This window comes from Anomaloglossus baeobatrachus, unplaced genomic scaffold, assembly GCF_048569485.1.
Source record: "Anomaloglossus baeobatrachus isolate aAnoBae1 unplaced genomic scaffold, aAnoBae1.hap1 Scaffold_2424, whole genome shotgun sequence".
Classification (NCBI taxonomy): Eukaryota; Metazoa; Chordata; class Amphibia; order Anura; family Aromobatidae; genus Anomaloglossus; species Anomaloglossus baeobatrachus.
In genome coordinates this window covers 40,039-52,809 of record NW_027442054.1, presented here as the reverse complement: position 1 = coordinate 52,809, position 12,771 = coordinate 40,039, and the positions used below count along the sequence as shown (strand labels likewise).

Genomic DNA, 12,771 nt, shown 5'->3' with positions numbered 1-12,771 from the left:
GTGCGGCGTCTGTCGCTCTCTCTCCTCCATGTGTAGTGTGGGGTCTGTCGCTCTCTCTCCTCCATGTGTAGTGCGGGGTCTGTCGCTCTCTCTCCTCCATGTGTAGTGTGGGGTCTGTCGCTCTCTCTCCCCCATGTGTAGTGCGGGGTCTGTCGCTCTTTCTCCCTCATGTGTAGTGCGGGGTCTGTCGCTCTCTCTCCCTCATGTGTAGTGCGGGGTCTGTCGCTCTCTCTCCCTCATGTGTAGTGCGGGGTCTGTCGCTCTCTCTCCCTCATCTGTAGTGTGGGGTCTGTCGCTCTCACTCCCCCATGTGTAGTGCGGGGTCTGTCGCTCTCTCTCCCTCATGTGTAGTGCGGGGTCTGTCGCTCTCTCTCCCTCATGTGTAGTGCGGGGTCTGTCGCTCTCTCTCTCCCTCATGTGTAGTGCGGGGTCTGTCGCTCTCTCTCCCCGATGTGTAGTGCGGGGTCTGTCGCTCTCTTTCCCTCATGTGTAGTGCGGGGTCTGTCGCTCTCTCTCCCCCATGTGTAGTGCGGGGTCTGTCGCTCTCTCTCTCCCTCATGTGTAGTGCGGGGTCTGTCGCTCTCTCTCCCTCATGTGTAGTGCGGGGTCTGTCGCTCTCTCTCCCTCATGTGTAGTGCGGGGTCTGTCGCTCTCTCTCCCTCATGTGTAGTGCGGGGTCTGTCGCTCTCTCTCTCCCTCATGTGTAGTGCGGGGTCTGTCGCTCTCTCTCCCCCATGTGTAGTGCGGGGTCTGTCTCTCTCTCCTCCATGTGTAGTGCGGGGTCTGTCGCTCTCTCTCTCCCCCATGTGTAGTGCGGGGTCTGTCGCTCTCTCTCTCCTCCATGTGTAGTGCGGGGTCTGTCACTCTCTCTCCCCCATGTGTAGTGCGGGGTCTGTCGCTCTCTCTCCCTCATGTGTAGTGCGGGGTCTGTCGCTCTCTCTCCTCCATGTGTAGTGCGGGGTCTGTCGCTCTCTCTCCCCCATGTGTAGTGCGGGGTCTGTCGCTCTCTCCCTCATGTGTAGTGCGGGGTCTGTCGCTCTCTCTCTCCCATGTGTAGTGCGGGGTCTGTCGCTCTCTCCCTCATGTGTAGTGCGGGGTCTGTCGCTCTCTCTCCCATGTGTAGTGCGGGGTCTGTCACTCTCTCTCCCTCATGTGTAGTGCGGGGTCTGTCGCTCTCTCTCCCTCATGTGTAGTGCGGGGTCTGTCGCTCTCTCTCCCTCATGTGTAGTGCGGGGTCTGTCGCTCTCTCTCCCTCATGTGTAGTGCGGGGTCTTTCGCTCTCTCTCCCTCATGTGTAGTGCGGGGTCTGTCACTCTCTCTCCCTCATGTGTAGTGCGGGGGCTGTCGCTCTCTCTCCCTCATGTGTAGTGCGGGGTCTGTCGCTCTCTCCCTCATGTGTAGTGCGGGGTCTGTCACTCTCTCTCCCTCATGTGTAGTGCGGGGTCTGTCGCTCTCTCCCTCATGTGTAGTGCGGGGTCTGTCGCTCTCTCTCCCTCATGTGTAGTGCAGGGTCTGTCGCTCTCTCTCCCTCATGTGTAGTGCGGGGTCTGTCGCTCTCTCCCCCTCATGTGTAGTGCGGGGTCTGTCGCTCTCTCTCTCCCTCATGTGTAGTGCGGGGTCTGTCGCTCTCTCTCCCCCATGTGTAGTGCGGGGTCTGTCGCTCTCTCCCTCATGTGTAGTGCGGGGTCTGTCGCTCTCTCTCCCTCATGAGTAGTGCGGGGTCTGTCATTCTCTCTCTTCCTCATGTGTAGTGCGGGGTCTGTCGCTCTCTCTCCCTCATGTGTAGTGCGGGGTCTGTCGCTCTCTCTCCCTCATGTGTAGTGCGGGGTCTGTCGCTCTCTCTCCCTCATGTGTAGTGCGGGGTCTGTCGCTCTCTCCCCCATGTGTAGTGCGGGGTCTGTCGCTCTCTCTCCCTCATGTGTAGTCTGGGGTCTCTCTCTCTCTCCCTCATGTGTAGTGCGGGGTCTGTCGCTCTCTCTCTCCCTCATGTGTAGTGCGGGGTCTGTCGCTCTCTCCCCCCCATGTGTAGTGCGGGGTCTGTCGCTCTCTCTCCCTCATGTGTAGTGCGGGGTCTGTCGCTCTCTCTCCCCCATGTGTAGTGCGGGGTCTGTCGCTCTCTCCCTCATGTGTAGTGCGGGGTCTGTCGCTCTCTCCCCCATGTGTAGTGCGGGGTCTGTCGCTCTCTCCCCCTCATGTGTAGTGCGGGGTCTGTCTCTCTCCCTCATGTGTAGTCCGGGGTCTGTCGCTCTCTCTCCCCCATGTGTAGTGCGGGGTCTGTCGCTCTCTCCCCCATGTGTAGTGCGGGGTCTGTCGCTCTCTCCCCCATGTGTAGTGCGGGGTCTGTCGCTCTCTCTCCCTCATGTGTAGTGCGGGGTCTGTCGCTCTCTCTCCCTCATGTGTAGTGCGGGGTCTGTCGCTCTCTCTCCCTCATGTGTAGTGCGGGGTCTGTCGCTCTCTCCCCCATGTGTAGTGCGGGGTCTGTCGCTCTCTCCCCCATGTGTAGTGCGGGGTCTGTCGCTCTCTCCCCCATGTGTAGTGCGGGGTCTGTCGCTCTCTCTCCCTCATGTGTAGTGCGGGGTCTGTCTCTCTCTCTCCCTCATGTGTAGTGCGGGGTCTGTCGCTCTCTCTCCTCCATGTGTAGTGCGGGGTCTGTCGCTCTCTCTCCCTCATGTGTAGTGCGGGGTCTGTCGCTCTCTCTCCCTCATGTGTAATGCGGGGTCTGTCGCTCTCTCTCCCCCATGTGTAGTGCGGGGTCTGTCGCTCTCTCCCTCATGTATAGTGCGGGGTCTGTCGCACTCTCTCCCCCTCATGTGTAGTGCGGGGTCTGTCTCTCTCTCTCCCTCATGTGTAGTGCGGGGTCTGTCGCTCTCTCTCCCTCATGTGTAGTGCGGGGTCTGTCGCTCTCTCTCCCCCATGTGTAGTGCGGGGTCTGTCGCTCTCTCTCCCTCATGTGTAGTGCGGGGTCTGTCGCTCTCTCTCCCTCATGTGTAGTGCGGGGTCTGTCGCTCTCTCTCCCTCATGTGTAGTGCGGGGTCTGTCGCTCTCTCTCCCTCATGTGTAGTGCGGGGTCTGTCGCTCTCTCTCCCTCATGTGTAGTGCAGGGTCTGTCGCTCTCTCCCCCATGTGTAGTGCGGGGTCTGTCTCTCTCTCTCCCTCATGTGTAGTGCGGGGTCTGTCGCTCTCTCTCCCTCATGTGTAGTGCAGGGTCTGTCGCTCTCTCCCCCATGTGTAGTGCGGGGTCTGTCTCTCTCTCTCCCTCATGTGTAGTGCGGGGTCTGTCGCTCTCTCTCCCTCATGTGTAGTGCGGGGTCTGTCGCTCTCTCCCCCATGTGTAGTGCGGGGTCTGTCTCTCTCTCTCCCTCATGTGTAGTGCGGGGTCTGTCGCTCTCTCTCCCTCATGTGTAGTGCGGGGTCTGTCGCGCTCTCTCCCCATGTGTAGTGCGGGGTCTGTCTCTCTCTCCTCCATGTGTAGTGCGGGTCTGTCGCTCTCTCTCTCCCCCATGTGTAGTGCGGGGTCTGTCGCTCTCTCTCTCCTCCATGTGTAGTGCGGGGTCTGTCACTCTCTCTCCCCCATGTGTAGTGCGGGGTCTGTCGCTCTCTCTCCCTCATGTGTAGTGCGGGGTCTGTCGCTCTCTCTCCTCCATGTGTAGTGCGGGGTCTGTCGCTCTCTCTCCCCCATGTGTAGTGCGGGGTCTGTCGCTCTCTCCCTCATGTGTAGTGCGGGGTCTGTCGCTCTCTCTCTCCCATGTGTAGTGCGGGGTCTGTCGCTCTCTCCCTCATGTGTAGTGCGGGGTCTGTCGCTCTCTCTCCCATGTGTAGTGCGGGGTCTGTCACTCTCTCTCCCTCATGTGTAGTGCGGGGTCTGTCGCTCTCTCTCCCTCATGTGTAGTGCGGGGTCTGTCGCTCTCTCTCCTCATGTGTAGTGCGGGGTCTGTCGCTCTCTCTCCCTCATGTGTAGTGCGGGGTCTTTCGCTCTCTCTCCCTCATGTGTAGTGCGGGGTCTGTCACTCTCTCTCCCTCATGTGTAGTGCGGGGGCTGTCGCTCTCTCTCCCTCATGTGTAGTGCGGGGTCTGTCGCTCTCTCCCTCATGTGTAGTGCGGGGTCTGTCACTCTCTCTCCCTCATGTGTAGTGCGGGGTCTGTCGCTCTCTCCCTCATGTGTAGTGCGGGGTCTGTCGCTCTCTCTCCCTCATGTGTAGTGCAGGGTCTGTCGCTCTCTCTCCCTCATGTGTAGTGCGGGGTCTGTCGCTCTCTCCCCCTCATGTGTAGTGCGGGGTCTGTCGCTCTCTCTCTCCCTCATGTGTAGTGCGGGGTCTGTCGCTCTCTCTCCCCCATGTGTAGTGCGGGGTCTGTCGCTCTCTCCCTCATGTGTAGTGCGGGGTCTGTCGCTCTCTCTCCCTCATGAGTAGTGCGGGGTCTGTCATTCTCTCTCTTCCTCATGTGTAGTGCGGGGTCTGTCGCTCTCTCTCCCTCATGTGTAGTGCGGGGTCTGTCGCTCTCTCTCCCTCATGTGTAGTGCGGGGTCTGTCGCTCTCTCTCCCTCATGTGTAGTGCGGGGTCTGTCGCTCTCTCCCCCATGTGTAGTGCGGGGTCTGTCGCTCTCTCTCCCTCATGTGTAGTCTGGGGTCTCTCTCTCTCTCCCTCATGTGTAGTGCGGGGTCTGTCGCTCTCTCTCTCCCTCATGTGTAGTGCGGGGTCTGTCGCTCTCTCCCCCCCGATGTGTAGTGCGGGGTCTGTCGCTCTCTCTCCCTCATGTGTAGTGCGGGGTCTGTCGCTCTCTCTCCCCCATGTGTAGTGCGGGGTCTGTCGCTCTCTCCCTCATGTGTAGTGCGGGGTCTGTCGCTCTCTCCCCCATGTGTAGTGCGGGGTCTGTCGCTCTCTCCCCCTCATGTGTAGTGCGGGGTCTGTCTCTCTCCCTCATGTGTAGTCCGGGGTCTGTCGCTCTCTCTCCCCCATGTGTAGTGCGGGGTCTGTCGCTCTCTCCCCCATGTGTAGTGCGGGGTCTGTCGCTCTCTCCCCCATGTGTAGTGCGGGGTCTGTCGCTCTCTCTCCCTCATGTGTAGTGCGGGGTCTGTCGCTCTCTCTCCCTCATGTGTAGTGCGGGGTCTGTCGCTCTCTCTCCCTCATGTGTAGTGCGGGGTCTGTCGCTCTCTCCCCCATGTGTAGTGCGGGGTCTGTCGCTCTCTCCCCCATGTGTAGTGCGGGGTCTGTCGCTCTCTCCCCCATGTGTAGTGCGGGGTCTGTCGCTCTCTCTCCCTCATGTGTAGTGCGGGGTCTGTCTCTCTCTCTCCCTCATGTGTAGTGCGGGGTCTGTCGCTCTCTCTCCTCCATGTGTAGTGCGGGGTCTGTCGCTCTCTCTCCCTCATGTGTAGTGCGGGGTCTGTCGCTCTCTCTCCCTCATGTGTAATGCGGGGTCTGTCGCTCTCTCTCCCCCATGTGTAGTGCGGGGTCTGTCGCTCTCTCCCTCATGTATAGTGCGGGGTCTGTCGCACTCTCTCCCCCTCATGTGTAGTGCGGGGTCTGTCTCTCTCTCTCCCTCATGTGTAGTGCGGGGTCTGTCGCTCTCTCTCCCTCATGTGTAGTGCGGGGTCTGTCGCTCTCTCTCCCCCATGTGTAGTGCGGGGTCTGTCGCTCTCTCTCCCTCATGTGTAGTGCGGGGTCTGTCGCTCTCTCTCCCTCATGTGTAGTGCGGGGTCTGTCGCTCTCTCTCCCTCATGTGTAGTGCGGGGTCTGTCGCTCTCTCTCCCTCATGTGTAGTGCGGGGTCTGTCGCTCTCTCTCCCTCATGTGTAGTGCAGGGTCTGTCGCTCTCTCCCCCATGTGTAGTGCGGGGTCTGTCTCTCTCTCTCCCTCATGTGTAGTGCGGGGTCTGTCGCTCTCTCTCCCTCATGTGTAGTGCAGGGTCTGTCGCTCTCTCCCCCATGTGTAGTGCGGGGTCTGTCTCTCTCTCTCCCTCATGTGTAGTGCGGGGTCTGTCGCTCTCTCTCCCTCATGTGTAGTGCGGGGTCTGTCGCTCTCTCCCCCATGTGTAGTGCGGGGTCTGTCTCTCTCTCTCCTCATGTGTAGTGCGGGGTCTGTCGCTCTCTCTCCCTCATGTGTAGTGCGGGGTCTGTCGCTCTCTCTTCCATGTGTAGTGCGGGGTCTGTCGCTCTCTCTCCCTCATGTGTAGTGCGGGGTCTGTCGCTCTCTCTCCCCCATGTGTAGTGCGGGGTCTGTCGCTCTCCTGTAGTTCGGGGTGAGGAGAACATGCACTGACCTCCACCTCAGAGCCGATACTGCCTGTGCTCACAGGACCTGTGTGATGTCACCGTCATGTGATCAGTCACATGATCAGAGGCTATGCTCAGTGTGTGTGGGAGGATGGAGCAGAGCGGTAGGTGTTATGAGGAGCGGAGCCGCGTGTGTAATGTGATTGGAGCCGTGTGTGTAATGTGATTGGAGCCGCGTGTGTAATGTGATTGGAGCCGCGTGTGTAATGTGATTGGAGCCGCGTGTGTAATGTGATTGGAGCCGTGTGTGTAATGTGAGCGGAGCCGTGTGTGTAATGTGATCGGAGCCGTGTGTGTAATGTGAGCGGAGCCGCGTGTGTTATGGGATCGGAGCCGTGTGTGTAATGTGAGCGGAGCCGTGTGTGTAATGTGATTGGAGCCGCGTGTGTAATGTGATTGGAGCCGTGTGTGTAATGTGATTGGAGCCGCGTGTGTAATGTGATTGGAGCCGCGTGTGTAATGTGATTGGAGCCGCGTGTGTAATGTGATTGGAGCCGCGTGTGTAATGTGATTGGAGCCGCGTGTGTAATGTGATTGGAGCCGTGTGTGTAATGTGAGCGGAGCCGTGTGTGTAATGTGATCGGAGCCGTGTGTGTAATGTGAGCGGAGCCGCGTGTGTTATGGGATCGGAGCCGTGTGTGTAATGTGAGCGGAGCCGTGTGTGTAATGTGAGCGGAGCCGTGTGTGTAATGTGAGCGGAGCCGTGTGTGTAATGTGAGCGGAGCCGTGTGTGTAATGTGAGCGGAGCCGTGTGTGTAATGTGATTGGAGCCGTGTGTGTAATGTGATTGGAGCCGTGTGTGTAATGTGATTGGAGCCGTGTGTGTGTAATGTGAGCGGAGCCGCGTGTGTAATGTGATCGGAGCCGTGTGTGTAATGGGAGCGGAGCCGTGTGTGTAATGTGATCGGAGCCGTGTGTGTAATGTGATCGGAGCCGTGTGTGTAATGTGAGCGGAGCCGCGTGTGTGTAATGTGAGCGGAGCCGTGTGTGTAATGTGAGCGGAGCCGTGTGTGTAATGGGAGCGGAGGCGTGTGTGTAATGTGAGCGGAGCCGCGTGTGTAATGTGATCGGAGCCGTGTGTGTAATGGGAGCGGAGCCGTGTGTGTAATGTGATCGGAGCCGTGTGTGTAATGTGATCGGAGCCGTGTGTGTAATGTGAGCGGAGCCGCGTGTGTGTAATGTGAGCGGAGCCGTGTGTGTAATGTGAGCGGAGCCGCGTGTGTAATGTGATTGGAGCCGTGTGTGTAATGTGATTGGAGCCGCGTGTGTAATGTGAGCGGAGCCGTGTGTGTAATGTGATTGGAGCCGCGTGTGTAATGTGATTGGAGCCGCGTGTGTAATGTGATCGGAGCCGTGTGTGTAATGGGAGCGGAGCCGTGTGTGTAATGTGATCGGAGCCGCGTGTGTAATGTGATCGGAGCCGTGTGTGTAATGGGAGCGGAGCCGTGTGTGTAATGTGATTGGAGCCGTGTGTGTAATGTGAGCGGAGCCGCGTGTGTAATGTGATTGGAGCCGTGTGTGTAATGTGATTGGAGCCGCGTGTGTAATGTGAGCGGAGCCGTGTGTGTAATGTGATTGGAGCCGCGTGTGTAATGTGATTGGAGCCGCGTGTGTAATGTGATCGGAGCCGTGTGTGTAATGGGAGCGGAGCCGTGTGTGTAATGTGATCGGAGCCGCGTGTGTAATGTGATCGGAGCCGTGTGTGTAATGGGAGCGGAGCCGTGTGTGTAATGTGAGGGGAGCCGTGTGTGTAATGTGATCGGAGCCGTGTGTGTAATGTGATCGGAGCCGTGTGTGTAATGTGATCGGAGCCGTGTGTGTAATGGGAGCGGAGCCGTGTGTGTAATGGGAGCGGAGCCGTGTGTGTAATGTGAGCGGAGCCGTGTGTGTAATGTGATTGGAGCCGTGTGTGTAATGTGAGCGGAGCCGCGTGTGTAATGTGATTGGAGCCGCGTGTGTAATGTGATCGGAGCCGTGTGTGTAATGTGATCGGAGCCGCGTGTGTAATGTGATTGGAGCCGCGTGTGTAATGTGATTGGAGCCGTGTGTGTAATGTGAGCGGAGCCGTGTGTGTAATGTGAGCGGAGCCGTGTGTGTAATGTGAGCGGAGCCGTGTGTGTAATGGGAGCGGAGCCGTGTGTGTAATGTGATTGGAGCCGTGTGTGTAATGTGATCGGAGCCGTGTGTGTAATGTGAGCGGAGGCGCGTGTGTAATGTGAGCGGAGCCGTGTGTGTAATGTGATTGGAGCCGCGTGTGTAATGTGATTGGAGCCGCGTGTGTAATGTGATCGGAGCCGTGTGTGTAATGGGAGCGGAGCCGTGTGTGTAATGTGATCGGAGCCGCGTGTGTAATGTGATCGGAGCCGTGTGTGTAATGGGAGCGGAGCCGTGTGTGTAATGTGAGGGGAGCCGTGTGTGTAATGTGATCGGAGCCGTGTGTGTAATGTGATCGGAGCCGTGTGTGTAATGTGATCGGAGCCGTGTGTGTAATGGGAGCGGAGCCGTGTGTGTAATGGGAGCGGAGCCGTGTGTGTAATGTGAGCGGAGCCGTGTGTGTAATGTGATTGGAGCCGTGTGTGTAATGTGAGCGGAGCCGCGTGTGTAATGTGATTGGAGCCGCGTGTGTAATGTGATCGGAGCCGTGTGTGTAATGTGATCGGAGCCGCGTGTGTAATGTGATTGGAGCCGCGTGTGTAATGTGATTGGAGCCGTGTGTGTAATGTGAGCGGAGCCGTGTGTGTAATGTGAGCGGAGCCGTGTGTGTAATGTGAGCGGAGCCGTGTGTGTAATGGGAGCGGAGCCGTGTGTGTAATGTGATTGGAGCCGCGTGTGTAATGTGATCGGAGCCGTGTGTGTAATGTGATCGGAGCCGCGTGTGTAATGTGAGCGGAGCCGCGTGTGTAATGGGAGCGGAGCCGCGTGTGTAATGTGATCGGAGCCGCGTGTGTAATGTGATTGGAGCCGCGTGTGTAATGTGATTGGAGCCGTGTGTGTAATGGGAGCGGAGCCGTGTGTGTAATGTGAGCGGAGCCGTGTGTGTAATGTGATCGGAGCCGTGTGTGTAATGTGATCGGAGCCGTGTGTGTAATGTGATCGGAGCCGTGTGTGTAATGGGAGCGGAGCCGTGTGTGTAATGGGAGCGGAGCCGTGTGTGTAATGTGATCGGAGCCGCGTGTGTAATGTGATCGGAGCCGCGTGTGTAATGTGAGCGGAGCCGTGTGTGTAATGGGAGCGGAGCCGTGTGTGTAATGTGATTGGAGCCGCGTGTGTAATGTGATTGGAGCCGCGTGTGTAATGTGAGCGGAGCCGTGTGTGTAATGGGAGCGGAGCCGTGTGTGTAATGTGATTGGAGCCGCGTGTGTAATGTGATTGGAGCCGTGTGTGTAATGTGAGCGGAGCCGTGTGTGTAATGTGAGCGGACCCGTGTGTGTAATGTGATCGGAGCCGTGTGTGTAATGTGATCGGAGCCGCGTGTGTAATGTGAGCGGAGCCGCGTGTGTAATGGGAGCGGAGCCGCGTGTGTAATGTGATCGGAGCCGCGTGTGTAATGTGAGCGGAGCCGTGTGTGTAATGGGAGCGGAGCCGCGTGTGTAATGTGAGCGGAGCCGTGTGTGTAATGGGAGCGGAGCCGTGTGTGTAATGTGATCGGAGCCGCGTGTGTAATGTGAGCGGAGCCGCGTGTGTAATGGGAGCGGAGCCGCGTGTGTAATGTGAGCGGAGCCGCGTGTGTAATGTGAGCGGAGCCGCGTGTGTAATGTGAGCGGAGCCGTGTGTGTAATGTGATCGGAGCCGCGTGTGTAATGTGAGCGGAGCCGCGTGTGTAATGTGAGCGGAGCCGTGTGTGTAATGTGATCGGAGCCGTGTGTGTAATGGGAGCGGAGCCGTGTGTGTAATGTGAGCGGAGCCGTGTGTGTAATGGGAGCGGAGCCGTGTGTGTAATGTGATCGGAGCCGCGTGTGTAATGTGAGCGGAGCCGTGTGTGTAATGGGAGCGGAGCCGCGTGTGTAATGTGAGCGGAGCCGCGTGTGTAATGTGAGCGGAGCCGTGTGTGTAATGTGAGCGGAGCCGTGTGTGTAATGTGAGCGGAGCCGTGTGTGTAATGTGATCGGAGCCGCGTGTGTAATGTGAGCGGAGCCGCGTGTGTAATGTGAGCGGAGCCGCGTGTGTAATGTGATCGGAGCCGTGTGTGTAATGGGAGCGGAGCCGTGTGTGTAATGGGAGCGGAGCCGTGTGTGTAATGGGAGCGGAGCCGTGTGTGTAATGGGAGCGGAGCCGTGTGTGTAATGTGAGCGGAGCCGTGTGTGTAATGGGAGCGGAGCCGTGTGTGTAATGTGAGCGGAGCCGTGTGTGTAATGGGAGCGGAGCCGTGTGTGTAATGTGAGCGGAGCCGCGTGTGTAATGGGAGCGGAGCCGCGTGTGTAATGGGAGCGGAGCCGCGTGTGTAATGTAAGCGGAGCCGCGTGTGTAATGTGAGCGGAGCCGCGTGTGTAATGTGAGCGGAGCCGTGTGTGTAATGTGAGCGGAGCCGTGTGTGTAATGTGATCGGAGCCGCGTGTGTAATGTGAGCGGAGCCGCGTGTGTAATGTGAGCGGAGCCGTGTGTGTAATGTGATCGGAGCCGTGTGTGTAATGGGAGCGGAGCCGTGTGTGTAATGGGAGCGGAGCCGTGTGTGTAATGGGAGCGGAGCCGTGTGTGTAATGGGAGCGGAGCCGTGTGTGTAATGTGAGCGGAGCCGTGTGTGTAATGGGAGCGGAGCCGTGTGTGTAATGTGAGCGGAGCCGTGTGTGTAATGGGAGCGGAGCCGTGTGTGTAATGTGAGCGGACCCGTGTGTGTAATGTGAGCGGAGCCGCGTGTGTTATGGGATCGGAGCCGTGTGTGTAATGTGAGCGGAGCCGTGTGTGTAATGTGAGCGGAGCCGTGTGTGTAATGGGAGCGGAGCCGTGTGTGTAATGGGAGCGGAGCCGTGTGTGTAATGGGAGCGGAGCCGTGTGTGTAATGTGAGCGGAGCCGTGTGTGTTATGAGGAGCGGAGCCGTGTGTGTAATGGGAGCGGAGCCGTGTGTGTAATGGGAGCGGAGCCGTGTGTGTAATGTGATCGGAGCCGTGTGTGTAATGTGAGCGGAGCCGTGTGTGTTATGAGGAGCGGAGCCGTGTGTGTAATGGGATCGGAGCCGCGTGTGTAATGTGATCGGAGCCGTGTGTGTAATGGGAGCGGAGCCGTGTGTGTAATGTGAGGGGAGCCGTGTGTGTAATGTGATCGGAGCCGTGTGTGTAATGTGATCGGAGCCGTGTGTGTAATGTGATCGGAGCCGTGTGTGTAATGGGAGCGGAGCCGTGTGTGTAATGGGAGCGGAGCCGTGTGTGTAATGTGAGCGGAGCCGTGTGTGTAATGTGATTGGAGCCGTGTGTGTAATGTGAGCGGAGCCGCGTGTGTAATGTGATTGGAGCCGCGTGTGTAATGTGATCGGAGCCGTGTGTGTAATGTGATCGGAGCCGCGTGTGTAATGTGATTGGAGCCGCGTGTGTAATGTGATTGGAGCCGTGTGTGTAATGTGAGCGGAGCCGTGTGTGTAATGTGAGCGGAGCCGTGTGTGTAATGTGAGCGGAGCCGTGTGTGTAATGGGAGCGGAGCCGTGTGTGTAATGTGATTGGAGCCGTGTGTGTAATGTGATCGGAGCCGTGTGTGTAATGTGAGCGGAGGCGCGTGTGTAATGTGAGCGGAGCCGTGTGTGTAATGTGATTGGAGCCGCGTGTGTAATGTGATTGGAGCCGCGTGTGTAATGTGATCGGAGCCGTGTGTGTAATGGGAGCGGAGCCGTGTGTGTAATGTGATCGGAGCCGCGTGTGTAATGTGATCGGAGCCGTGTGTGTAATGGGAGCGGAGCCGTGTGTGTAATGTGAGGGGAGCCGTGTGTGTAATGTGATCGGAGCCGTGTGTGTAATGTGATCGGAGCCGTGTGTGTAATGTGATCGGAGCCGTGTGTGTAATGGGAGCGGAGCCGTGTGTGTAATGGGAGCGGAGCCGTGTGTGTAATGTGAGCGGAGCCGTGTGTGTAATGTGATTGGAGCCGTGTGTGTAATGTGAGCGGAGCCGCGTGTGTAATGTGATTGGAGCCGCGTGTGTAATGTGATCGGAGCCGTGTGTGTAATGTGATCGGAGCCGCGTGTGTAATGTGATTGGAGCCGCGTGTGTAATGTGATTGGAGCCGTGTGTGTAATGTGAGCGGAGCCGTGTGTGTAATGTGAGCGGAGCCGTGTGTGTAATGTGAGCGGAGCCGTGTGTGTAATGGGAGCGGAGCCGTGTGTGTAATGTGATTGGAGCCGCGTGTGTAATGTGATCGGAGCCGTGTGTGTAATGTGATCGGAGCCGCGTGTGTAATGTGAGCGGAGCCGCGTGTGTAATGGGAGCGGAGCCGCGTGTGTAATGTGATCGGAGCCGCGTGTGTAATGTGATTGGAGCCGCGTGTGTAATGTGATTGGAGCCGTGTGTGTAATGGGAGCGG

General features: G+C 58.1%; 1 protein-coding gene across 1 annotated transcript in view; it reads right to left on the bottom strand.

Moving 5' to 3' along the window:
- The window catches only part of LOC142262028 (uncharacterized), a 49,223-nt gene extending 42,943 nt beyond the window's left edge, over positions 1–6,280 (bottom strand). The window contains exon 1 of the mRNA XM_075332151.1: positions 6,256–6,280. The gene's annotated coding sequence lies outside the window, so the exon portion shown is untranslated. The remainder of the gene's footprint in view (positions 1–6,255) is intronic.
- Positions 6,281–12,771: the final 6,491 nt, after the last annotated feature.